The sequence below is a fragment of the Triticum urartu genome, chromosome 3A (assembly GCF_056163025.1).
Source record: "Triticum urartu cultivar PI428250 chromosome 3A, HENAU_Tu73, whole genome shotgun sequence".
In the NCBI taxonomy this organism is placed as follows: domain Eukaryota; kingdom Viridiplantae; phylum Streptophyta; class Magnoliopsida; order Poales; family Poaceae; genus Triticum; species Triticum urartu.
This window is the reverse complement of record NC_141875.1, coordinates 131,947,417-131,974,378: the sequence shown is the minus strand read 5'-3', so window position 1 is coordinate 131,974,378 and position 26,962 is coordinate 131,947,417. Positions and strand designations below refer to the sequence as shown.

General features: G+C 43.8%; 1 pseudogene; it reads left to right on the top strand.

The window, feature by feature from the left end:
- Positions 1-395: 395 nt before the first annotated feature.
- Positions 396-26,962, top strand: part of LOC147978926 (uncharacterized) — an 80,468-nt pseudogene continuing 53,901 nt past the window's right edge.

Below are 26,962 nucleotides of genomic sequence, written 5' to 3'. Positions count from 1 at the left end.
TTCATAGCTACCGTCGAGGACTTAACCGACATACTGGATTATGACTCCAAGACATCGACGGTATGGACGACGATGCTGATAAGGAGCAAGGCCAAGACCCGCCATTCACGGGGCGTTGGACGGCCACCTCTTCACACGATGTGTACATGGTTGATACACCTAAAGAATCTAGCCGCGACGACAAAGAAGACCCAGATGTGAATAAACCTTCTGAGACATAGTCCAAGCGTCAGTGCCCTAAACGCCGCTCTAAGCCACGCCGCTCAAAAGATGGCAACACTGGCACCGGAGAAAAGATCACTCTGGACGACGCCGAAAACAACGAAAACCCTGTTGGAGTATCATCCGAACTAGAGGAACATGATAATGAGCAAGCTAACCCTGATAAACAGGACATGCTAAGCAACCCAGATGACGATAGTTATCGTCCACCCTCCGAGGATGAGGAGAGCCTCGGCAGCGAGGATTTCATCATGCCTGAGGCACCCCTAGAGCAGGAGTGCTTCAAGCGCCAGCTAATAGCTACTGCAAGAAGCCTAAAGAAAAAGCAGCAGCAGCTCCAAGTCGATCAAGACCTACTCATCGACAGATGGACCGATGTCCTGGCAGCCAAAGAATACGGCCTCAGGCGCCCAGCCAAGAGTTACCCAAAGCGCAGACTACTACCTCAGTTTGATAAGGAGGCACCAGATCCCATACCACCGTCGCGTAACGAGGACCGACCACCGCGTGGCCGGGATAGTGCGGCGGACCGACCACCCCGCGGTCGGGATAAAACGACAACTCAGGCCGAACAACAGCCCACCCCACCGCCTCGCAAAAACAGGGATAGTAGAGCAGGACACACCAGATCAATCTACGGATCGCGAGGACCCTTCCCCACTCAGCATGACAGCCACCTACTCGGACGTGACAAACTTAATTACACCCGGGCCGATAACCGCAGACGGACTTCATCGGAGGTGCGCCGTGACGCGGCCCGCTATAGAGGCGCCGCACACCCTCTCTGCTTCACAGATGAGGTGCTGGATCACGGATTTCCCGAGGGGTTCATGCCCGTCAATATTGAATCATACGACGGAACAACCGATCCCGTAGTGTGGATCGAAGATTTTATTCTCCACATCCACATGGCCCGAGGAAATGACCTCCATGCCATCAAATACCTCCCACTAAAGCTCAAAGGACCAGCTCGACACTGGCTGAACAGCCTGCCTGAAAACTCCATCGGTAGCTAGGAGGATCTGCAAGAAGCTTTTCTTTACAACTTCCAAGGCACTTATGTCCGGCCACCTGACGCCGATGACTTAAGTCACATAGTTCAACAACCTGGAGAGTCCGCCAGAAAATTCTGGACTAGGTTCCTAATCAAAAAGAACCAGATCATCGACTGTCCGGATGCCGGAGCTCTAGCGGCTTTAAACATAGCATCCATGAAGAATGGCTCGCCCGCCACCTCGGCCAAGAAAAGCCGAGGTCCATGGCAGCCCTGATGGCACTTATGACCCGCTTTTGCGCAGGAGAGCATAGTTGGCTGGCTCGCAGTACAAACACAACCAACGAAGCAGGCCCCTCCGAGGCCAAAAACAGCACCGGTAAGCTCTGGCACAACAGACACAAACGCCGAAGCAATGGCGATAACACCGACGACACTACAGTTCACGCCGGATTCAGTGGCTCCAAGTCCGGCCAGCGAAAGAAGCCCTATAAAAGGAACGGCGGAGGACCATCCAGCTTGGACCGCATACTCGATCGTCCGTGCCAGATACATGAAACCCCAGACAAACCGGCCAACCATACTAACAGAGATTGCTGGGTCTTTGAACAAGCCAGCAAGGTGAATATCAGAAACAAGGAAGGGGAATCACAGAGCAAGGACGATGACAAGGAGCCCCGGCAACTGAACACTGGGGGGAGAAGAAATTCCCGCCTCAAGTCAAAACGGTGAACATGATATATGCCACGCACATCCCCAAAAGGGAGTGCAAGATTCAACCCAAAATTCAAACCATGATATATGCCAGTCGCCCCAAAATTCAACCCATGGTCGTCATTCCCGATCACCATTGATCATCGAGATCATCCAACTAGCATCCGTCATCGCGGTTCGGCCGCATTGGTAGTCGACCCAATCATCGACGGATTTCAAATGACACGAGTCCTAATGGACGGTGGTAGCAGCCTCAACCCGCTCTATCAGGATATAGTACAAAAAATGGGCATTAATCCCTCATGAATCAAGCCCACGATAACTACCTTTAAAGGAGTCATACCAGGCATAGAGGCCCGTTGTACGGGCTCAATCACACTGGAGGTGGTCTTCGGTTCCCTGAATAACTTCCGGAGCGAGGAGCTAATCTTCGATATCAACCCCTTCCACAGCGGCTACGATGCACTGCTCGGATGAACCGCGTTTGCCAGATTCAATGCGGTGCCACATCATGCTTATCTCAATCTCAAGATGCCTGGTCCACGCGGCGTCATTACAGTAAATGGAAAGACAAAACATTCCCTCCGTACAGAGGAGCACACCGCAGCCCTAGCAGCAGAGGTATAGAGCGGCCTTCTCAAGCGGCACCATAATCCGGCCGCCGAGCCCCTGGACATCGTTAAGAAGGTCCGGACTACACTTCAACAGGGCAGCCCGGTTCGTCAAGAGCTGAATTAGTAAATTCGGCCTCCGTCCAAGCCTCGATGAGGAAATGGCATTAGTACCGCGTGTACATAACTACGCACTCAAAACCTCATGGGTACTGAAGGAGGCATAACTCGCTCGCGATCCACAGTGCGGCTTGACCGACCCTGGGATTCGCACGCCTTTACTTTTTCTTTTTTACAGTTTTTTCTCTTTTCGAGGTCTATACGGACGACCCGCTTGCAGAACACACCAAGGAGGCACGGAGCTCTGGCATACAAGGGAATCCCCAGGTGATCTCTACTAAACGATTGCCATACTTGTTTTACATACCCGCACGCAGCCCGCCCTTGGTTACGGCATGATAAATAGCCTTACTTTCTTATCGCATTACTTGTACAAAGTACGCCTAGACGTACTAATTATATCACAATGGTGAATAAATAGTGGCGTCAGCTTACTACTTCATTTTCCTGTTTTCTCACCTTTGTATTTATTACTCATTGCACACGTACACCATGGTACGCATTACTATGCCAGGGGCTTCATTACACCCCGCATTACGGCAATTAAAGTCCGAACACTTCTACAGTATAGTTCGGCACCCCGAACTTATAGCATTATATGCATCGGCTCCGAAACATGTCTTTGGTCAATAGTTGGGTTGCCCGGCTCCTGTGCTTACTACCTTACATTCCGCTATATCGGCTAGGGTAGTAAAGGGAGAACTACTGCGATTGTGTCCCGGTACTTCCGGATGAGCACCTTAGTAGAGAAAGCCGAAAACTGACTGTCATGATGCAGCGAGAGCTGGTCAACTGTTCGAGAGGTTCCAAATCGTTAGAGATTTTTTCCGCTTCTTGCGAAGAATCGGTTCCTATGATTAGGCATGTACAACTCCCCTAGTTCAGCCTTCCGAATACCAGGGGCTTCGCCAACTTTCTTAATTGTCAAACTCCTATGGCTAAGTGAGGGTGGTAAAGGCCGCATAGTCTGATTGCCTTGTTCGTTGCGCTAAACACCTCCTTTAAGGACCAGAATGTGGAGTAAAGCATGTTTAGATTTATCCCGAACACCCCCGTACTATCAACGTGGGGGCAGAAGCCAACGACTGGTCAACTCTTAGATTTCATAAACGGCCGCACAAGAGGTAAAATGTAAATCGCAAGCATCATAATACATAACATCATTGTTCTACATTACAGGACAGGATAATACAAATGTTCTCATTTGAATATAACATCCTTCGAACATTGGTCCACCACAAGGCGGGACCCCTCCAGGACACCATCAAAATAGAGCTCGGGTCGATGATGCTCCTTGCCCTCCGGCGGCCCCTCGGTCATCAGCTTCTTGGCATCCAGCTTTTCCCAATGCGTCTTGACACGGGCAAATGCCATACGCACACCTTCAATACAGACTGACCGCTTCACGGTTTCGAGTCGCGGACAGGCACTTACAAGCCGCTTAACAAGTCCGAAGTAGCTGCTAGGTATAGGCTCGGCAGGCCACAGTCGGACTATCAGGTCCTTCATGGCTAGCTCTGCCGACCTGTGCAGCTTGACCAACTGCTTCAGCTCGTCGCTGAAGGGCACCGGATGTTCGGGTCCAAGATATTGGGACCAGAATAGCTTCTCCGCAGACATCCCTTCTTCGGCTCTATAATGCTCGGTAGCATCTGATATACTGCGCGGTAGATCCGTAAACGCCCCTGGAAAACCCAAATTCGGATAAGTACAAGGAACATTTCTTTTACATACTTGCCTTACATGGCGAAATACTTACCCGCCGTAATGTTCTTGGCTACCTGAATTTCCTGGAGGGTGTTCTGGGCTTCGGCTCGTGCATCCTGTGCGCTCTGGCGGGCCTTCTCCAGGTCGGACTCTTGCACCTTACAATCGCGCTCCAAGGACTCAAATCTCTCGATTGTGCCCTGGAGCTATTGTTGTGCCTCGCCAACTCGGGCCTCGTGCTTCTCGCACGCGGCGCATTCCTTGGTCGCTTTGTCCTCGGCCTTGGCTAATGCCTTCTTAAGGGTTACCACCTCGATCGTGGCCCCTAATAAAGTTTATGACACTTCAGTCTGGACGGACTATTCATTTTTTCTTAAAATGTACCCGCAGGTTACTGCATACCTTGGCTATCCTCCAGCTGCTTCTTCACGAGGCCGAGCTCCTCCTCGGCCCGCTCCAGTTTCCGCTTCAATCCGGAGACCTCCGCAGCATGAGCGGTGGCAGCCTGCAGCGATACCTGCTTATTCACATAGACAACTTATGTTAGACTCCTGCGATATTTCTTCTTGATCCTCTATTTGGCTTTTTCTTCCCGAACACCAAACAGAGCATCAGGGGCTACTGTCTATACTGTGATATTTTTCCTACAACTGCATTACTTACTTCAAAGCCTGATAGAAGGCTAGTACATGCTTTGGTCATTCCTCTTTTGATGAACTGAACCTTCTCTATTACCGTGCCCATAAGAGCATGATGTTCACCCACAATAGAGGCGCCTCGTAGCGCCTCCAGTAGATTATCCGATGCCTCTGGTTGGACAGAGGTCACCGGCGGAACAAGCACATTCCCTCCTTTTGGGGAATGTCGTTCCCTGGACTATGGAGCCGCGTAGATCTCCGGAATGGTATTCGGCTTAGGTCAGAAGGGAACTCGGCCCCCGTCGCCAGTCCCCATAGGGGATTTTTTACCCCATGTGTCCGACGACTAAGGAATCGTATTGGGGAGCCACCCCGACGATTTCCGGAAGCTCCCCCCGGTCGGGGAAGGTCTTTTGCGACACCACCTCGTCGTCACCCTTGGAAGAGACGGAACGAGCAGGTGGCGGAGACATGCTAGCCATCTCCTTCGAGTCTAGCGATCCCTATGTCGAGGATCGCGGGGAGCCATCGCGTGCCGGACTGCAATGACAAGGTTTAAGGTATATCAATACTACAAACCGGGAAGGCTAGACGTTTTCTGATTCTGGTACTTATGAGGCAGCCCGAGGCTTGGTCCGGCAAGGTCGCTCTGGACTGCTATCAACATCCCACACAGAGTTATCGGCGAGGGAGCATTTGACTCTCTTAAGCGCTTTCGCCTCTGGATTCTTGGGGGCCGCTCTCTTCTTCCTCCCCACTTCAGGTGGGGAGTCGTCTTCTTCCTCTTCGTCGTCATTGTCAGCGGGCAAAGAGGAAGTATCGTATTCAGATGTCACGTCCGAAGCGCCTTTTAGGCGAGGGCCCCTTTTGGCCCCTTTGGCCACCTTCTTGGCCGTCTTCTCTAGCACCTCATAAGGTGATGGAAAAAGCATTCTCGTCAGTAATGGGAATTCTTGGTCTCCGGGCAGCGGAGCCGGACAGTTAATCCCCCCTGCTACCTTGATCCAGGCCTGAAAACATGGGTAGCAAAGCTTTGGCTTTTTCCTGAAATATGCTAGTAAAGGGTACACCTTGAGAGCAGTAAACGAACCTACCGGGTTAGCCTGGCGTTTTAAGCTAAGCCCGCGATCTCCGGTTGTGGGAGGTGGCGTCTCGCCGGCCTTGAAAAGCACTTTCCATATTTCTTCGTGTGTCGTGCCAAAGAGCTCTAGTAGCGTCTGGTGCTTGGCCGGATCGTACTCCCACAGATAGCAAGTCCGGCGTTGGCACGGAAGGACCCGACGAATGAGCATGACCTGGACCATGTTGACAAGCTTGATCTTCCTATCTATCATGTTCTGGACGCACATCTGGAGCCCATTCATCTCGTCCGAGGGACCCTAGGTTAGGCCCCTCTCCTGCCAGGAGGTGAGCCGCATCAGGATTCCGGATCGGAATTCGAGGGCCGCCGCCCAGTTGGCATTGCGCGGCTCGGTGATATAAAACCACCCTGATTGCCACCCCTTCACCCTCTCCCTGAATGAGCCTTCGGGCCAGGTAATGTTGGGCATCTTGCCGACCATGGCGCCTCTGCACTCTACTTGTTGGCCGCTCACCACCTTCGGCTTGACATTGAAGGTCTTCAGCCATAGGCCGAAATGAGGTGGGATGCGGAGAAAGGCCTCGCACACTAAAATGAATGCCGCGATGTTGAGAATGAAGTTAGGGGCTAGGTCATGGAAGTCTAGCCCATAGTAAAACATCAGTCCACGAACGAAGGGATGAAGAGGGAAGCCCAACCCACGGATGAAATGTGTGAGAAACACAACCCTCTTGTGGGGCTCTGGAGTAGGGACGATCTATCCCTTGGCAGGGAGTCTATGAGCAATCTCCTTAGCCAGGTATCCAGCCTCCCGGAGCTCCTTCATATCCCTCTTCTTGACAGAGGAGGCCATCCATTTGCCTCTAGCTCCGGATCCGGACATCTTCAGAGTGCTTTCTCGGACGAGGGAAGGGCTAAATCTTGGACGCTGGAGCTCAGGGACGGAAGGGCTGAGGAGGAACCAAGGTGTGGGTGAGGAAAGGGAATCCTTATCCCCTTATAAAGGCCATGAATATCAAGCGCCTCCCCACTCGCCTTAAACTCGCCTATTCCCAAGGGCCGTGCAAATGGCACGGTCGGGTCACCCACGCCCGTATTTATGAAAATCCCGCAATAAGGGGACACGATCTCTGCTTCGACAAGACGTGGTAATGGCAACCGCACCTCAAAATGTGGAGCGGCAGACGGAAAATGGTTCGAAATTGTGACCGAACAGACGTGATGTCACGTTGTAAAAAGCTGTCAGCAGATGGAACTCGTGTAAGAATATACTCTCTCTGCAGTTGTATATGGTGTGTGTGACAGGTCTGGATACTATCATTGCATCCGAAGACTATCTTGCAGACTATCTTGCAGTTCAGATAGAAGGGAACCCGCCTTGCAATGCCGAAGAAAATCTGCACGCCAGACTCCTCGTCATTGAAGCCAGGTTCAGGGGCTATTGAGGGAGTCCTAGACTAAGGGGTCCTCGAGCGTCCGGCCTGTTATCCATGGGCCGGACTGATGGGCTGAGAAGACATGAAGGCCGAAGACCGTACCTGTGTCCAGATTGGACTCTCCTTGGTGTCGAAGGCAAGCTTGGCGACCGACTATGAAGATTCCTTCTTATGTAACCGACTCTATGTAAACCATAGATCCTCCAGGTGTCTATATAAACCGGAGGGGTTAGTCCGGAAGGCGGAGATAGACTCATTACCATAGTCATACAGGTTAGACTTTTAGGGTTTAGCCATTACGATCTCATGGTAGATCAACTCTTGTAATACTCATTTTCATCATGATCAATCAAGCTGGACGTAGGGTATTACCTCCATCAAGAGGGCCCGAACCTGGGTAAAACATATAATCTTCCTTGTACCCGAAGTAGAGCCCCAACGGACGTACGAGGTGAGCACAACCCACCACCGCGAGCCAAGCTCCTCTGGCGCGCCTTGTTGTCCCGTGGGCTGTGTGGGCCTTGATACGTCTGCAACGTATCTACTTTTCCTAACACTTTTCCTCTTGTTTTGGACTCTAATTTGCATGATTTGAATGAAACTAACCCCGGACTGACACTATTTTCAGCAGAACTACCATGGTGTTGTTTTTGTGCAGAAATAAAAGTTCTTCGAATGGAATGAAACTTTTCAAGGATTTTTCATATCAATAATAAGAATTTCTGGAGCCAATAGCTGCAGGAGTGGGGCACCTGGGTGGGCACAACCCACCAGGGCACGCCCCCTCTCCTAACGCGCCCAGATGGGTTGTCCCACCCTGGTGGCCCCGCTGACCCTGAAACCAACTCTATAAAATCCTATTTTTGGAGAAAAAAATAAGAGAGAAAGAATTATCGCGACCCACGTGACGGAGCCGCCAACAAGCTCCGTTCTTCCTCGCGAGGGTAGATCTGGAGTCCGTTTGGGGCTCCAGAGAGGGGGATCTTCGTTCCTCGTCATCACCAACCCTTCTGCATCACTAATTCTATCATGCTCACCACCAGGAGTGAGTAATTCCTTCGTAGGCTCGCTGGTCGGTGAGGAATTGGATGAGATTCATCATGTAATCGAGTTATTTTTGTTAGGGCTTGATCCCTAGTATCCACTATGTTCTTAGATTGATGTTGCTATGACTTTGCCATGCTTAATGCTTGACACTTTGGGCCCGGGTGCGATGATTTCAGATCTGAACCATTTATGTTATCATAATTATATCCATGTTCTAGATATGATCTTGCAAGTTATAGTCACCTACTACGTGTTATGACCCGACAACCCCGGAGTGGCAACAATGGGGCCCGCTCCAGGTGATGATCGTAGTTTGAGGAGCTCATGTATTCACTATGTGTTAATGCTTTGTTTTAGTTCTCTATTAAAAGGAGGCCTTAATATCCCTTAGTTTCCAATATGGACCCCGCTGCCATGGGAGGGTAGGACAAAAGATGTCATGCAAGTTCTTTCAATAAAGCACGTGTGACTGTTTATGGAATACATGCCTACATTATATCGATGAGCTGGAGCTAGTGTCGTGTCGCCCTAGGTTATAACTGTCACATGATGAATATCATCCAACAAGTCTCCGATCCAATGCCTACGAACTTTTCCATGTTTCTGCTAAGTTACAACTGCTAGCATCACTGTTACACTTGCTACAAAATTACTGCTATCACTGTTACTGTTACTATTGCTGCTGTCACTACTATCAAAACTATCAAACTACTTTGCTACTGATCACTTTGATGCAGATAATTAATTTCCAGTTGTGAATGAATTGACAACTCAGCTACTAATACCTTCAAATATTCTTTGGCTCCCCTTGTGTCGAATCTATAAATTTGGGTTGAATACTCTACCCTCGAAAACTGTTGCGATCCCCTATACTTGTGGGTTATCAGGCCTCCGTTTGTGGTGATTCCAACTCCCAAAAATCACATGTATTCCAAAATATTTCTCTGTGAAATTATAATGCATTTGGACTTCGTTCGATATGGATACTCTGCAATACAAAAAACATGCAGAAAACAGGAACTGGCAATGGGCACTGGATCAATAGGTTAGTCCAATAAATCATATAAAAAGTTGCCAAAAGTAAGTAAAATTTGTATAATATTGGCATGAAACAATAAAAAATTATAGATACGACGGAGATGTATCACCTGCCTGTTTGCTTGATGCTCATCCGCCAAGATGACCTAGCGTACTCTTGACAGTCAATCTATTATGACCCTGAACTTGTCAAGGTTAAAACACCGGCTTATGTCATGTGAGAGCTGATTTACAGAGAGCTACGATAAATATAGGGCTATCATGCCAGCTTCATTGAAGCAAGACTCGTGCCTCGAAAGTCAGTCTCTTGTCATGCCTTGAAAGTCGGCTTAATATATATATATTTATCCATGTTTTCACTTTCTATTTTTCAGGATTATTTCCTCCTTGATCAAATATTATATTGACCATAAGTCGTCGGGTCAATAAAACACCGGATTATTCCGATCAAGATTGAGCTCCTCGTGATCATGAGTCGTCGGGTCATTGGTACACCAGGTTAAAATGATCATGTATTGATATCAACCATGAGTCGTTCAAGTATACACACATTGCATATTTTTGGATCAAGATTCAGACAAATAACCATTATCGGCGGCTCAAAATATGACTCACCACATCATTGCTTTAAGCAACGGATCAGTATTAGGATACTGGGCGGGTCAACAGAACACCCCACAAGTCGCAATCTTTACACTCAAAGTGTAAAAGTGCGCGAAGGCACCACAGACGACACAAAAGTTTTACTACCATATTACATAGCCACAGCTAGGCTCAATATATCAACAAAGTTTTTAGGATCCATCTACTCATGTATGTCGGCTCTTATGCCCTATGGGTTGTCGCTTTCCGAGTTGACACCTTCTTGATGATCTCCATCATTTGATGCCTCCGGTTATCCTGCGCCCGCTCTTCTTCTTCTCTAATATGAAGGTTTTTTGAATCTAAGTTGATGGTTGTTAATGTTTCTAAGATGGCATCATCTTGTATGATAATTGACGGGTCAACATCAGGAGCAAAGATATTCTTACGCCGTGAGGGAGTTAAGTCAGAAGGCTTAAACGTTGGCAGGTTAACCCGTGTATTCTCCTCCTCATAAGTCGGCTGATACTTGTTCAAGTCAAGGTCTTCAACAAGTTGACTCACTAAGACACGAGTTTCCTTCACGCAACGAGCATAGTCTATTGCAGAAAACTGACTACAATCAACATTAAATTATAGGAACCCGCCCGACATCTTAGACGGATCCATCTCTAGCAAATAAGCTTTGGCATGACAAAGAGACATCATTGTGCCGACTTGGGCAGTGGATTTTTTCCACTCCTCTAGTTGCTTGGGGATGGTAGAGAGTGGTTTCAGCACGTCTCTTATAAATTGTGGTGGCTCTTTTCCACCCTTCACATCCATTATGGTAAACAGGCTCCCTGCATTCAACTGCTCAAGGAAGGTGTATACGGCTTTTAAGTTCACCAGAGGTGCCAGGCGGAGATTTCCACTTCTCGTACCTGCAAAATGAGGATAGTCTAAGATTAAAACACTTCCACTTTAAAATGGGAGTCGTCGGGTGAATTATCAATAAATATTCAAAGAGTTGTTTACCAAGGATAGCTGTCATCATATAGGTAATATGGTGTTTCAACATGTTTAGCTCCACAGTGACCAACTCAAATCGACCCTCTGTGTCCTCAGCATGCTTCAACAATGATGATTTTTATTCCTCATGAGAGATCTTTAAAGAGTTCAAATTTCAGAAGCAATTAACAATTATTTCTCCAAAGAAGCAGCTGATGACTCGGCCTTTCCACGTAGACTTCTTTCATTTTTCAGCCGCTCTTGTAAGCCGGCAGCTTTTGATTCAGCACCATTGAGCATATCCTGTTATAATCAGTAAAGTCAATACACATAGTCGGTACCTTAAATTGGTCAGGGGTTTTCCTTCATGGTGGGGCTTTGCAGGGGGGCGGTCGGGCCAGCAGGACGCTGAGAACGCGGTCCATAGGGGCGCAGCCGCGTGTAGGGCAGGGTCGCGGCTGCACCAAGTGGGCAGCCGAGCGGGAAGATGGGAAGGGGACTAGGGGAGGCAGGAGCCTCCTGGGCGGCTGATACGTCTCCGTCGTATCTATAATTTTTGATTGTTCCATGCCAATATTATACAACTTTCATATACTTTTGGCAACTTTTTATACTATTTTTGGGACTAACATATTGAGCCAGTCCTCAGTGCCAGTTCCTATTTTTTGCATGTTTTATGTTTCGCAGAAACCCATATCAAACAGAATCCAAATGGGACAAAAATGGATAGAGAATATTTTTGGAATATTTGGAAGATATGGGAAGAAGAATCCACGCGAGATGGTGCCCGAGGGGGGCACGAGGCAGGGGGCGCGCCCCTGACCCTCGTGCCCCCAGTAATGCGATTGCTGCTCTTCTTCGGCCGTAAGAAAGAGAATTTTCAGGAGAAAAAAAATCTGGACGAAGGTTTCAGTCCAATCGGAGTTACGGATCTCCATATATATACAAAACGGTGAAAGGGCAGAATAACAGAACGCAGAACCAGAGAGAAACAGAGAGACAGATCCAATCTCGGAGGGGCTCTTGCCCCTCCCATGCAATGGAGGCCAAGGACCAGAGGGGAAACCCTTATCCCACCTAGGGAGGAGGTCAAGGAAGAAGAAGAAGAAGGGGGCCCCCTCTCCCCTTCTCTTCCAGTGGCGCCGGAACGCTGCCGTGGCCATCATCATCATCACCGTGATCTACACCAGCACCTCCGCCATCTTCACCAACATCTGCATCACCTTCCCCCCTCTATCTACAGCGGTCCACTCTCCCGCAACCCACTATACCCTCTACTTGAACATGGTGCTTTATGTTTCATATTATTATCCAATGATGTGTTGCCATCCTATGATGTCTGAGTAGATTTTCGTTGTCCAATCGGTGGTTGATGAATTGCTATGATTGATTTAATTTGCTTGTGGTTATGTTGTTGTCCTTTGGTGCCCATCACATGAGCGCGCGCTTGGATCACACCATAGGGTTAGTTCTATGTTGATAGGACTATGTATTGGAGGGCAAGAGTGACAGAAGCTTCAACCTAGCATAGAAATTGATGCATACGGGATTGAAGGGGGGCCAATATATCTTAATGCTATGGTTGGGTTTTACCTTAATGAACGTTAGTAGTTGCGGATGCTTGCTAATAGTTCCAATCATAAGTTCTTAGAATTCCAAGTCAGGGATGACATGCTAGCAGTGGCCTCTCCCACATGAAACTTGCTATCGGTCTAGTAAAGTAGTCAATTGCTTAGGGACAATTTCGCAACGCCTACCACCACTTTTCCACACCCTCTATATTTACTTTATTGCTTCTTTATCTAAACATCCCCTAGCTTTCATTTGCGTGCTCTTTATATTCTTGCAAACCTATCAAAAAACACCTACAAAGTACTTCTTGTTTCATACTTGCTCTAGGTAAAGAGAATGTCAAGCATACGTAGAGTTGTATCGGTGGTCGATAGAACTTGAGGGAATATGTGGTCTACCTTTAGCTCCTCATTGGGTTCGACACTCTTACTTACCGAAAGAGGCTACAATTGATCCCCTATACTTGTGGGTTATCAAGACCTTTTTCTGGCGCTGTTGCGGGGAGTCATAGCGTGGGGTGAATATTCTCATGTGTGCTTGTTTGCTTTAACACTAAGTAATTTTTATTTTCTGTTCTTAGTTGTTCTTTATCTTTAGTTATGGATATGGACCACGAAATAACAAAAAAATTAGGTATACTTGCTACTCATGGAGATGGGGAACCTCCTAAAACCCTCGATGCTCGTTATGTGATGGATATTATGTACTACTTTGATAATCCTGAGAAAACCCCATTTAATTATGTAATGGGAGACACCTTGGATCAACGTGAATACTTTAGGGATTATGGCTTGATTAAAAAAGGGAAATTATTATGGGATCACATTCATATATTGAATTGGTATGCTAGGCAACTATGCTTGAGATATGATTATACTTGTTACTCTAGGATGAAGGCTCCACACCTTCTGTTTTCATGCGAATTTAATGATAATGAAACCTTGACTTCTTATGCTAGAGGTGTATATGATTACTATGATGTGGAACAAAGAGAAGAATTTGTTGCTTTTATGGGTGCTTATGAAATTGAATCTATGTTCAAAGAGTTTGAAAATCTTTATGATGCTGTTTATAGACCTGAAAATTTAGCTATCCTTAAATATTGCTATGAGAATTATGAATACAATGCCGATATTAATGCATTTATTGAGAAAGTCTCCGCTGTCAAGGAAGAGACTAATATTTTGCAGGAGTCTATGGAAAAAGAAATTGATGAAACTGTGATCTCATTGGATGAAAAAGATGACGAGGAGAGCAAAGAAAAAAAGGAGGAAGAGTGGATTAGCTACCCGTGCCCACCTTCTAATGAGACTAACTCTTCAACTCATACATTGTTTAATTTCCCTTTGTGCTTACCGAAGGATGAATGCTATGATGACTGTCATGATCCCTGTGATTCTTTTGAAATATCCCTTTTGGATGATGCTTGCTATGCTTGTGGCTAAGATGCCAATATGAAATATGCTTATGGAGATGAACTTGCTATAGTTCCTTATGTTAAACATGAAATTGTTGCTATTGCACCCACGCATGATAGTCCTATTATCTATTTGAATTCTCCCGACTACATTGTATCGGAGAAGGCTGCCCTTATTAGGGATTATATTGATGGGTTGCGTTTCACTACTACACATGATAATTTTGATGACTATAATATGCATGTGCTTGCTGCTCCTACTGGCAATTATTATGAGAGAGGAACTATATCTCCACCCCTCTATGTTTCCAACATGATAAAATTGCAAGAAACTGTTTATACTATGCATTGGCCTTTACTATGTGTGTGCATGAATTATTCTTTTATGACATGACGATGCATAGGAAGAGAGTTAGACTTTGTTGTTGCAAGATATATGTTACTTTGTGATCACTACTAAATTCTAAATCATTGTTGATTCAAATTGGCTTTGATATACCTTGGGATCCGGGTGGATTCACTACTTGAGCACTATATGCCTAGCTTAATAGCTTTAAAGAAAGCGCTGCCAGGGAGACAACCCAGAAGTTTTAGAGAGTCATTTATTTCTTTTGAGTGCTTTCATATAGTTTAAAAACAAAAAATAAAGAGGGGAACCAAAAAAAATTCAAAAATAAAAGCGACAGTGAGAAAGACGAGCATTGTTAAAGTGGGAGCTAGCCTTGAACTTTGTTCATGCTCACGAAAACTTTGTGAATCTTGATTACAGAAACTTTTCAAAAATAATAATTATCCCCTTGTACAATTCCATTGTTTTATAAAAATAATGTGCCAAGGTTTGCCTTTAGGATGTTTTAGATGCTTGTTGGTTTGTACGGTGCAGGAGAGAAACTTTGGCTATAGTGCGCGATTTTACATTTTTTACTGGAACGTCAAATGGTTCTGAAACTTTTTGCACTGTCTTACAAATTTTTTATTTTCCTAATTTTGGTAGAAGTTTTCGAGTACCCGAGGTATGGTGAATGTCCAGATTATTACAGACTATTCTGTTTTAGACAGATTCTGTTTTTGATGCATAGTTTGCTTGTTTTGATGAAACTATCAATTTATATCAATGGATTAAGCCATGAAAAAGTTATATTACAGTAGCTACAATGCAAAAACAAAATATGAATTGGTTTACAACAGTACTTAGAGTAGTGATTTTCTTTATTATACTAACGGATCTTACCGAGTTTTCTGTGGAAGTTTTGTGTGGATGAAGTGTTCGATGATCGAGAAGGTCTCGATGTGAGAAGAAGGGAGAGAGGCAAGAGCTCAAGCTTGGGGATGCCCAAGGCACCCCAAGTAAATATTCAAGTAGACTCAAGCTTCTAAGCATGGGGATGCCCTAGAAGGCATCCCCTCTTTCTTCAACAAGTATCGGTATGTTTTCGGATTCGTTTCGTTCATGCGATATGTGCAACCTTGGAGCGTCTTTTGAAGTTAGTTTTCACTTTTCTTTTATGCACCATGCTGGTATGAGATAGTCCTTGGTTTATTTATATAATGCTCTATGCACTTCACTTATATCTTTTGAGTATGGCTTTATAGAATGCTTCATGTGCTTCACTTATATCATTTGAAGTTTGGATTGCCTATTTCTCTTTACATAGAAAACCTCCATTCATAGAATGCTCTGTTGCTTCACTTATATTTGTTAGAGTGTAGGCATATCTTTTGTAGAAAGAATTAAACTCTCTTGCTTCACTTATATCTGTTTAGAGAGATGAGAGGAACTGGTCATTCACATGGTTAGTCATAAAATCCTACATAAAACTTGTAGATCACTGAATATGATGTGTTCGATTCCTTGCAATAGTTTTGCGATATAAAGATGGTGATATTAGAGTCATGCTAGTGGGTAGTTGTGGATTAGTAGAAATACTTGGGTTGAGGTTTGTGATTCCCGTAGCATGCACATATGGTGAACCGTTATGTGATGAAGTCGGAGCATGAGGTATTTATTGATTGTCTTCCTTATGAGGGGCGGTCGGGGACGAGCAATGGTCTTTTCCTACCAATCTATCCCCCTAGGAGCATGCGCGTAGTACTTTGTTTCGATGACTAATAGATTTTTGCAATAAGTGTGTGAGTTCTTTATGACTAATGTTGAGTCCATGGATTATACGCACTCTCACCCTTCCACCATTGCTAGCCTCTCTAGTACCGCGCAACTTTCGCCGGTACCATAAACCCACTATATACCTTCCTCAAAACAGCCACCATACCTACCTATCATGGCATTTCCATAGCCATTTCGAGATATATTGCCATGCAACTTCCATCATCATCATATGCATGACTTGAGCATTTATTGTCTTATTGCTTTGCATGATCGTAGGATAGCTAGCATGATGTTTTCATGGCTTGTCCGTTTTTTGATGGCATTGTTATGCTAGATCATTGCACATCCCGGTACACCGCCGGAGGCATTCATATAGAGTCATATCTTTGTTCTAGTATCGAGTTGTAATATTGAGTTGTAAGTAAATAAAAGTGTGATGATCATCATTATTAGAGCATTGACCCAGTGAGGAAAGGATGATGGAGACTATGATTCCCCCACAAGTCAGGATGAGACTCCGAACTTTAAAAATAAACAAAAGAGGCCAAAGAAGCCCAAATAAAAAATAGGCCAAAGAAGCCCACCAAAAAAACAAAAAAACAAAACAAAAAAAATAAGAGAAAAAGAGAGAAGGGGCAATGTTACTATCCTTTTACCACACTTGTGCTTCAGAGTAGCACCAAGTTCTTCATAAAGAGAGTCTCTTGAGTTATCACTTTCATATACTAGTGGGAATTTTCATTATAGAACTTGGCTTGTATTTTCCGATGATGGGCTTCCTCAAACGCCCGAGGTCTTCATGAGCAAGCAAGTTGGATGCACACACACTTAGTTTTCAGTCTGAGCTTTCATACACTTATAGCTCTTAGTGCATCCGTTGCGTGGAAATCCCTACTCACTCACATTGATATCTATTGATGGGCATCTCCATAGCCCGTTGATACGCCTAGTTGATGTGAGACTATCTTCTCCTTTTTTGTCTTGTCCACAGCCACCATTCTATTCCACCTATAGTGTTATGTCCATGGCTCATGCTCATGTATTGCGTCAAAGTTGAAAAGGTTTGAGAACATCAAAAGTATGAAACAATTGCTTGGCTTGTCATCGGGGTTGTGCATGATTTGAATATTTTGTGTGGTGAAGATGGAGCATAGTCAGACTATATGATTTTGTAGGGATAACTTTCTTTGGCCATGTTATTTTGAAAAGACATGATTGCTTTATTAATAGGCTTGAAGTATTATTGTTTTTATGTCGAATGATAGACTATTGCTTTGAATCACTCGTGTCTTAATATTCATGCCATGATTAGATTAAACTAGTCGCCAACCCGTGCTTCCGCACGGGCTAGCTTAGTTTAGATAGATGTACATAAGTTATACTCCCTTCATTCCATAATAAAGTGTGTATAGATTTTTTTAACAGCTGAACATTGCAAACTTTAATGATGTTTAGAGAGAAAAATATATACTTTTAGAATACTAAATGCATATCATTGGATATATCATGAGTTAAATTGCCATATTGTATACGTTTGATACTGTAGATATCGATAGTTTTCTCCATAAACTTGGTCAAAGTTAGCTAAGTTTGACTTTTTGGAAAATATATATACACTACATTATGGAATGGAAGGAGTACTTCTATTAACATTTGTTATCTACAATTTTTGTTTGAAACAATCATTTAAATAGTAATTAATCATTGAGACTAATAACATACAATAATGCATATTTGTTACCATGTGTCAAAAATGTTCTACTCTTTTGAATAAATTCTATGTCATATAACTTACATATATGTATGGTTTACCAAATATGTTACACTAAGATTGTATTACCCTATTATATATTATCCTATTATATATTATCCTATTATATATATTATAGAACTGGTCGATTCCTATACTCACACTATACATATGTCCATGAAAGGATAAGATAGTACACAAAAATATGTCAATATTCACTAATATCTTCATTTGTGCATTTACTAATTGAGTCTTGCCGAGCCACATCAACCACGTTAACTTTCTTGTAAAGAAACTAACAAAGCAAAAGATATATGATGGACAGAGTTACTATCTTTAGGACAATAGCTGTCCAACAGACTGAACTGGTACAGATATGAATCTGGACAGTCTATGGAGGAGCTGAGTACCTACGGTGAGTATTAAAATGTCAACTACATCATTGACATCAACATACATGCATTTCAGCACCGGACAAAACAGGGCTGATGTTACTATGTTACTCCGGCAAAAGGGCATCAACTTTAGCAACTATCACGTACAAAGTATTGCTTGTCTGTTGTAGTCTTGTTCGTCCTAATAAATAGAAATTCAGCACTGGCCAGTACACGGTGGTGTACACATTGCAGTGCATCATCATCGTCTGTAACTCCACTGTGCAGGGCCAGCACACACAAATCATGTTTCCTCCCCAAGAACGCCACAACAGCCAGCTAGATTCTTTCACAGTTACCCTGTGTTATTGCACCTTGAGTCTCGAAGGTTGGGATACCCCGTCCGTGACGCCATGATGATGCCAGTAGGCTAGGTTTCAGAGGACAATAAGGCATAAAAGTAAACAATTGAATCTTACCTCATTGCAAAATAGGTCAAAATGTTAAGAAGACAGATTCAACATACAAACTTGTTACTTGAGCCAAATGTGCAGAAAATTTGAACAAATGAAGTTGTTAAATGTACCTTTCAGAATATCAGATCCAATGCATGGGAGTTCATGCCATACAAATTAAAAGGCTACTTATGGTACTCCTCAGATCACCGATGGTGGACTCTTTTTCATAGGTATATAATATAACTATCTCCGAACCTGGCATGTGTGCATAATCATAAGTAAAAAAACTAAAAATACACTAATAAGGAAAACCTTAAAGGTAGAAGCTGTTTTATGTTGGACAGTTGGAGTGTCATGTTTAGTTGACATTTGAGTAACTACTACTTGCAAATATCATGACACTGAATCAATACATATGGTACAGTCGAGTCTATGACCATGATTCGTAGCCAACAACAAAGCCTAGAGAAAGCCTAAAAATAATACAATAGGGATATTACTTTCAGTAACATAATATAAATCTCAGTATCCTACGATTATAGCAAACCCAGGATAGCATGCGATCTTTTCCTGTTCAGACTGCAGCTCAATCAATGACATGTTACAGCAAATAGATACCAAGTTAGCTGCATGCAAACATGGGAAGAGGGAAGACCATGAGACCTACATTCATTTGAGATAACAAATATAAAATCTGAAAGATGTCAATACAGAGTTGCAGTATCAGTATTAGCAGAGTTACAATTAGACTGGTTTTCAGAATAAGAAAACACTAACGAACACATGACTATAGGGACTTCAAAGGTACAAAATTTTGAACATAAGATAATTAAAACAGAGTGAATATCACTCGTGAGCTTGTTTGGCATTGTCGTCCAAACGCTAGGTGATGCTACCGTCAAATACGCAAGAGTCCCCAACCGTGATAGGTAACGACATGACTGTGCTAAGTATTACAATTATAACATAAGCATATCAAGAAGTGATACTGTGTATAAATAACTAATAGTGCAATAACAGATCGACACTGAGATTCTGAAAGCCATATAACAGGTTAGCCATGAAACACTCCAAATCTAGGTGTGGCGCTGCTGAATCCTGCTTGACAAAACAAAAATATAATTTTGAGGAACACACCATTCCGTTGAAAATTATACATCATGCAAGGATGTTTAATCTGAACCAAAACCGACCCAATAGAATGAAAAGTTAACATCACATACCTACTAGTTTCTCTTGCTTTACCTTGCAATTCAATGTGGTAAACTACATTTAAAGTCAGTTTATTTGTAGATTATTTTAGTATTCGCCTCACATAGTAGGTACCTCCTAAAACTGATCTGGTAGATCCGGAAAGAAATCCTAAAAACCTTGACATCATAATATATTGAAATCAAATCAGTACATAGTTGAGTTTATTTGTGAGTAGAGTTAGCACTTGCTGCATGGTATAAAGAGAGATAGAAAGACAAGAAGATGAAAAACCCTATCTTGCTAATTAGGTTAATCCTCGTAATACAACAATGTGGTTTACTTGAGAAACGAAGCACCAATCAATGATCATGCCTGTTGGGATGGAAGCAATAGTAACAGTTACCACTTCCTACAAAATACAAATAGAAACATAAAACCCATTAAGATGATGAAACTTGGCATTTTAATTTTCTGTGCTTCTGGAATAGAACAGATAGCTTGTCGTGTGGGTATCAATTCTGCAATTTTATCAAAACATACATTTAGCATATTAACTATATGAGTGCACCAACTGGTAAACAAACCTATAAATTCGATCACCTCTAAATCAAGAGATGATGTTTATTCTATATGCGCAACTATCCAAATTCTCACATAGAGGGCAACTCCTAGGATTTAGGTGAGAAACCAAACTTCATAATTCCTTGAACACATAGAGCAACTCCCGGGATTTTGGTGAGAAACCAAACTTCATAATTCCTTGAACACATAGAGCAACTCCCGGGATTTTGGTGAGAAACCAAACTTCACAATTCCTTGAACACATAGAGAGCAACTCCCAGGATTTAGAAGGGGGTGGGACGAATTGGGAGAAAGTTGCATGATATATACGCTGACCCCATTGCGCTCAGAGTATAGCTGGTGCTTAGCACGTTCTAATTGAAGTGGGTGGCAAGTTCTAGTTCATGCCGCTTGTGAGGAACGTGTATGGTGGATGTCTAGCAGCGATGAATTTTTTTTTGTCATGATTACCTGCAGCCTAGCCGCCCCCTTCCATCTATGATGGCATCAATGATTACTCTCATTCTCAATGCGCTCCTGCAGGAACCTAGCATGTAGCGAATCCAGCGAGATGTGCACGCACGCGCCCTTCCTGATATAACTTGCACCTGATCTTTGCAGCTGGAGATGCAACACATGCGAACATGGAGAGAAGATAGGCGGTATGATGCACTTCCTGTAGCGGCAGCAACATGAGCTTAGAGCTTTTTGTACAAATCTGAGAGGATGGCGGAGATCAAAAGAAAAACACACCTCAAGGAAAGCAGCGGAGATTCCGAACGGAAGCGGCATACATACGTCATGATGTTGGAACAATGGGAGGCGTCGTGCTTGAGTAGGAGAGGAGAGGAGCAGCCGCCAAACTTGAGAGATCGCCATGGAAGGGTCGTGTGGAAACAGACGAGAAAAGCACCCGCTAGATCTAGGATTTTCTGTTTTATTGGATGAGGAAACCAAGTTTCTCACGTTAGGGATTGCAACAACCAAGAAAAAAAGGAGCGTGCACCATCAAATCTTTTTTCATCAGCGTGCAACATCTAATCTGTTTTTTTAGGCTAACATCTAATCTGTTATGTTGTGTTAGCCAAAAAAAATTCTGAGATGGGAGTTTGGATCGTAGGGTTCTGTTTTTAGAACTGGTATAGGACTCGTTTTTAAGTGATTGCAATTTTTTGGCTGAACTAAGAAAAAAAATCGAGGATTAGATAGATGGTTTGATCTACACCGTAATAACTCGGCCCCACCAGATTAACGACTCCTAATTACTGATTAACGTGGTAATTTCTTGGGAGTCTGTAATTAGTATAGGTATAGATAGATGGTCAAGATTTTGCTAGGTAGCATTCCACATCAAAAATTATCTTTTTTTATCATTTACCTACTCGAGGACGAGCAGGAATTAAGCTTGGGGATGCTGATATGTCTCCGCCATATCTATAATTTTTTATTGTTCCATGTCAATATTATACAACTTTCATATACTTTTGGCAACTTGTTATACTATTATTGGGACTAACATATTGATCTAGTGCCCAGTGCCAGTTCCTGTTTCTTGCATGTTTTATGTTTCACAGAAACCCATATCAAAAGGAATCCAAACGGGATAAAAACGGACGTAGAATATTTTTGGAATATTTGGAAGATATGGGAAGAAGAATCCACGCGAGACGGTGCCCGAGGGGGGCACGAGGCAGGGGGGCGCGCCCCACCCCCTGGGCGCGCCCCTGACCCTCATGGGCCCCCCGTAAGGTGGTTGCTGATCTTCTTCGGCCACAAGAAAGCGAATTTTCAGAAGAAAAAAATCTCGGCAAAGGTTTCAGTCCAATCGGAGTTACAGATATCCATATATATATGAAACGGTGAAAGGGCGGAATAACAGAACGCAGAACCAGAGAGAAACAGAGAGATAGATCCAATCATGGAGGGGCTCTCGCCCCTCCCATGCCATGGAGGCCAAGGACCAGAGGGTAAACCCTTCTCCCATCTAGGGAGGAGGCCAAGGAAGAAGAAGAAGAAGAAGAAGGGGCCCCCTCTCCCCTTTTCTTCCGGTGGTGCTGGAACGCTGCCGTGGCCATCATCATCATCACCGCGATCTACAACAACACCTCTGCCATCTTCACCAACACCTCCATCATCTTCACCCCTCTATCTACAGCGGTCCACTCTCCCGCAACCCGTTGTACCCTCTACTTGAACATGGTGCTTTATGCTTCATATTATTATCCAATGATGTGTTGCCATCCTATGATGTCGGTGGTTGACGAATTGCTATGATTGATTTAATTTGCTTGTGGTTATGTTGATGTCCTTTGGTGCCCATCATATGAGCGCGCGCGTGGTTCACACCATAGGGTTAGTTGTATGTTGATAGGACTATGTATTGGAGGGAAAGAGTGACAGAAGCTTCAACCTAGCATAGAAATTGATGCATCCGGGATTGTAGGGGGGCCAATATACCTTAATGCTATGGTTGGGTTTTACCTTAATGAACGTTAGTAGTTGTGGATGCTTGCTAATAGTTCCAATCATAAGTGCATAGAATTCCAAGTCAGGGATGAGATGCTAGCAGTGGACTCTCCCACATGAAACTTGCTATCGGTCTAGTAAAGTAGTCAATTGCTTAGGGATAATTTCGCAACGCCTACCACCAGTTTTCCACACCCACTATATTTACTTTATTGCTTCATTATCTAAACAGCCCCTAGCTTTTATTTACGTGCTCTTTATATTCTTGCAAACCTATCCAAAAACACCTACAAAGTACTTCTAGTTTCATACTTGTTCTAGGTAAAGCGAACGTCAAGCGTACGTAGAGTTGTATCGGTGGTCGATAGAACTTGAGGGAATATTTGTTCTACCTTTAGCTCCTCGTTGGGTTCGACACTCTTACTTATCGAAAGAGGCTACAATTGATCCCCTATACTTGTGGGTTATCAGCGGCTGAAAATCAGTCTCCGACCGGCTACGGCGAGGCGGCTGGCCAGGTAGGTGTCGAGGTCGGGCAAAGCCTTAGGGGAGCTTTTGTGCGAGGGGCCGACCGAGCGAGACGAGGATTCTACTCGTGCATGGACATGTCGTGATGTGTTCGTCCATGGATAAGTTACTGGGCCGTTTTTTTCTCTATCCCAATTAGAGATATAGTAGGTATATAAGCACATTCAAAATCCTAGGGTGAGCCGCGGCCCACCCTGGCCACCCTGTACATCTGCCCCTGGTTGCAATCCATGATAAATTCACCCAATGCTTATGAACAAAATAAAGTGTTCACTAAACATATTGTAAAAGCTATGATAAAAGCCCTTGAAGAAAAGCTAGAGTTGGAATTTTCAATACCTAAAAAATTGTATGCTGAATGGAAAAATACTATTAAAAGTAAAGATTAAAAATTATGAGTGCAATGCTTTATGTGATTTGGGTGCTAACATTTCCACTATACCAAAATCTTTATGTAATGTGCTAGGTGATACGTCCATTTTGCATCATGCTTTTATGTTGATATTTATTGCATTATGGGTTGTTATTACACATTATGGTACAATATGCATTTTCTCTCTTATTTTACAAGATTTAAATGAAGAGGGCGAATGCCAATAGATGGAATTCTAGACCGGAAAGGAGCAAATCTGAGAGACCTATTCTGCACAACTCCAAAAGTCTTGCAAATTTACCAAGAATTATTTTGGATTATATAAAAATTACCCGGCAAAGAAAATACCAGAGGGGACCCACCAGGTGGCCACAAGCCTGGGGGCGCACCCCTAGGGCTTGTGGGCCCCCTGGAAGGTCTTCGGTGTCCATCTTCTGCTATATGGAGTTTTTAGACCTGGGAAAATCATAAGGAAGCTTTTGGGGCGAAACACCGCCATCTCGAGGCAGAACCTAGGCAGAAGCAATCTAGGGCTCCAGTAGAGCTATTTTGTCGGGGAAACTTCCCTCCCGGAGGGGGAAATCGAAGCCATCATCATCACCAACGATCCTCTCATAGAGAGGAGGTCAATTTCCATCAACATCTTTGATAACCCACAAGTATTGGGGATCGCAACAGTTTTCGAGGGTAGAGTATTCAACCCAAATTTATTGATTCGACACAAGGGGAGCCAAAGAATATTCTAAAGTATTAGCAGCTGAGTTGTCAATTCAACCACACCTGGAAATTTAATATCTGTAGCAAAGTATTTAGTAGCAAAGTAATATGATAGTAGTGGTAATGGTAGCAAAAGTAATGTTTTTGGTATTTTGTAGTGATGATAGCAATAGCAACGGAAAAGTAAATAAGCGAAGAACAATATATGGAAAGCTCGTAGGCAACGGATAAGTGATGGAGAATTATGCTGGATGCGGTTCATCATGTAACAGTCATAACCTAGGGTGACACGGAACTAGTTCCAATTCATCAATGTAATGTAGGCATATATTCTGAATATAGTCATACGTGCTTAGGGAAAAGAACTTGCATGCCATCTTTTGTCCTACCCTCCCGTGGCAGCGGGGTCCTAGCGGAAACTAAGGGATATTAAACTCTCCTTTTAATAGCGTACCAGACCAAAGCATTAACACATAGTGAATACATGAACTACTCAAACTACGGTCATCACCGGTAAGTATCCCGATTATTGTCACTTCGGGGTTAACGGATCATAACACATAATAGGTGACTATAGACTTGCAAGATAGGATCAAGAACTCTCACATATTGATGAAAACATAATAGGTTCAGATCTGAAATCATGGCACTCGGGCCCTAGTGACAAGCATTAAGCATAGCAAAGTCATAGCAACATCAATCTCAGAACATAGTGGATACTAGGGATCAAACCCTAACAAAACTAACTCAATTACATGATAAATCTCATCCAACCCATCACCGTCCAGCAAGCCTTCGATGGAATTACTCATGCACGGCGGTGAGAATCATGAAAATGGTGATGGAGGATGGTTGATGATGACGGATTCCCCTCTCCGGAGCCCCAAATGGACTCCAGATCAGCCCTCCCAAGAGGTTACAGGGCTTGGTGGCGGCTCCGTATCGTAAAACGCAATGAATCATTCTCCTTTGTTTTTTTCTCCCTGAGAGAAAATATATAGAGTTGGAGTCGAGGTCGGAGGAGCTCCAGGGGGCCCACGAGGTAGGGGGGCGCGCCCCCCACCCTCGTGGCTAGGGTGTGCCCCCCTGGTCTTCATCTTTTACAAGGATTTTTTATTATTTCCTAAAAGATGTTCCGTGAAGTTTCAGGTTATTCCAAGAAATTTTGTTTCTGCACATAAATAACACCATGGCAATTCTGCTGAAAACAGCGTCAGACCGGGTTAGTTCCATTCAAATCATGCAAGTTAGAGTCCAAAACAAGGGCAAAAGTGTTTGGAAAAGTAGATACGACGGAGACGTATCAACTCCCCCAAGCTTAAACCTTTGCTTGTCCTCAAGCAATTCAGTTGATAAACTGAAAGTGATAAAGAAAAACTTTTACAAACTCTGTTTCTCTTGTTGTTGTGAATATGTAAAGCCAGCATTCAAGTTTTCAGCAAAGATTATGAACTAAACATATTCACAATAACGCATAGGTCTCATGTTTACTCATATCAATGGCATAATCAACTAGCGAGCAATAATAATAAATCTGAGATGACAACACTTTCTCAAAACAATCATAATATGATATAACAAGATGGTATCTCGCTAGCCCTTTCTGAGACCGCAAAACATAAATGCAGAGCACCTTTAAAGATGAAGGACTGACTAGACATTGTAATTCATTGTAAAGAGATCCAGTCAATTCATACTCAATGTAAACTAACAGTAATGAATGCAATTGACAGCGGTGCTCTCCAACTGGTGCTTTTTAATAAGAGGATGATGACTCAACATAAAAGTAAATAGATAGGCCCTTCGCAGAGGGAAGCAGGGATTTGTAGAGGTGCTAGAGCTCGGTTTTGAAATAGAGGTGAATAATATTTTGAGCGATATACTTTCATTGTCAACATAACAACCAAGAGATGGTGATATCTTCCATGCTACACACATTATAGGCGGTTCCCAAATAGAATGGTAAAGTTTATACTCCCCCTCCACTAACAAGCATCAATCCATGGCTTGCTCGAGACAACGAGTGCCTCCAACTAACAAGAGTCCCAGGGGGAGTTTTGTTTCCAATTATTTTTGATTTAGTTTGCATAAAGCATGGGACTGGGCATCCCGGTGACCAGCCATTTTCTCGTGAGTGAGGAGTGGAGTCCACTCCTCTTGAGAATAACCCGCCTAACATGGAAGATACGGACAACCCTAGTTGATACATGAGCTATTCGAGCATACAAAACATGATATTTATTTGAAGGTTTAGAGTTTGGCACA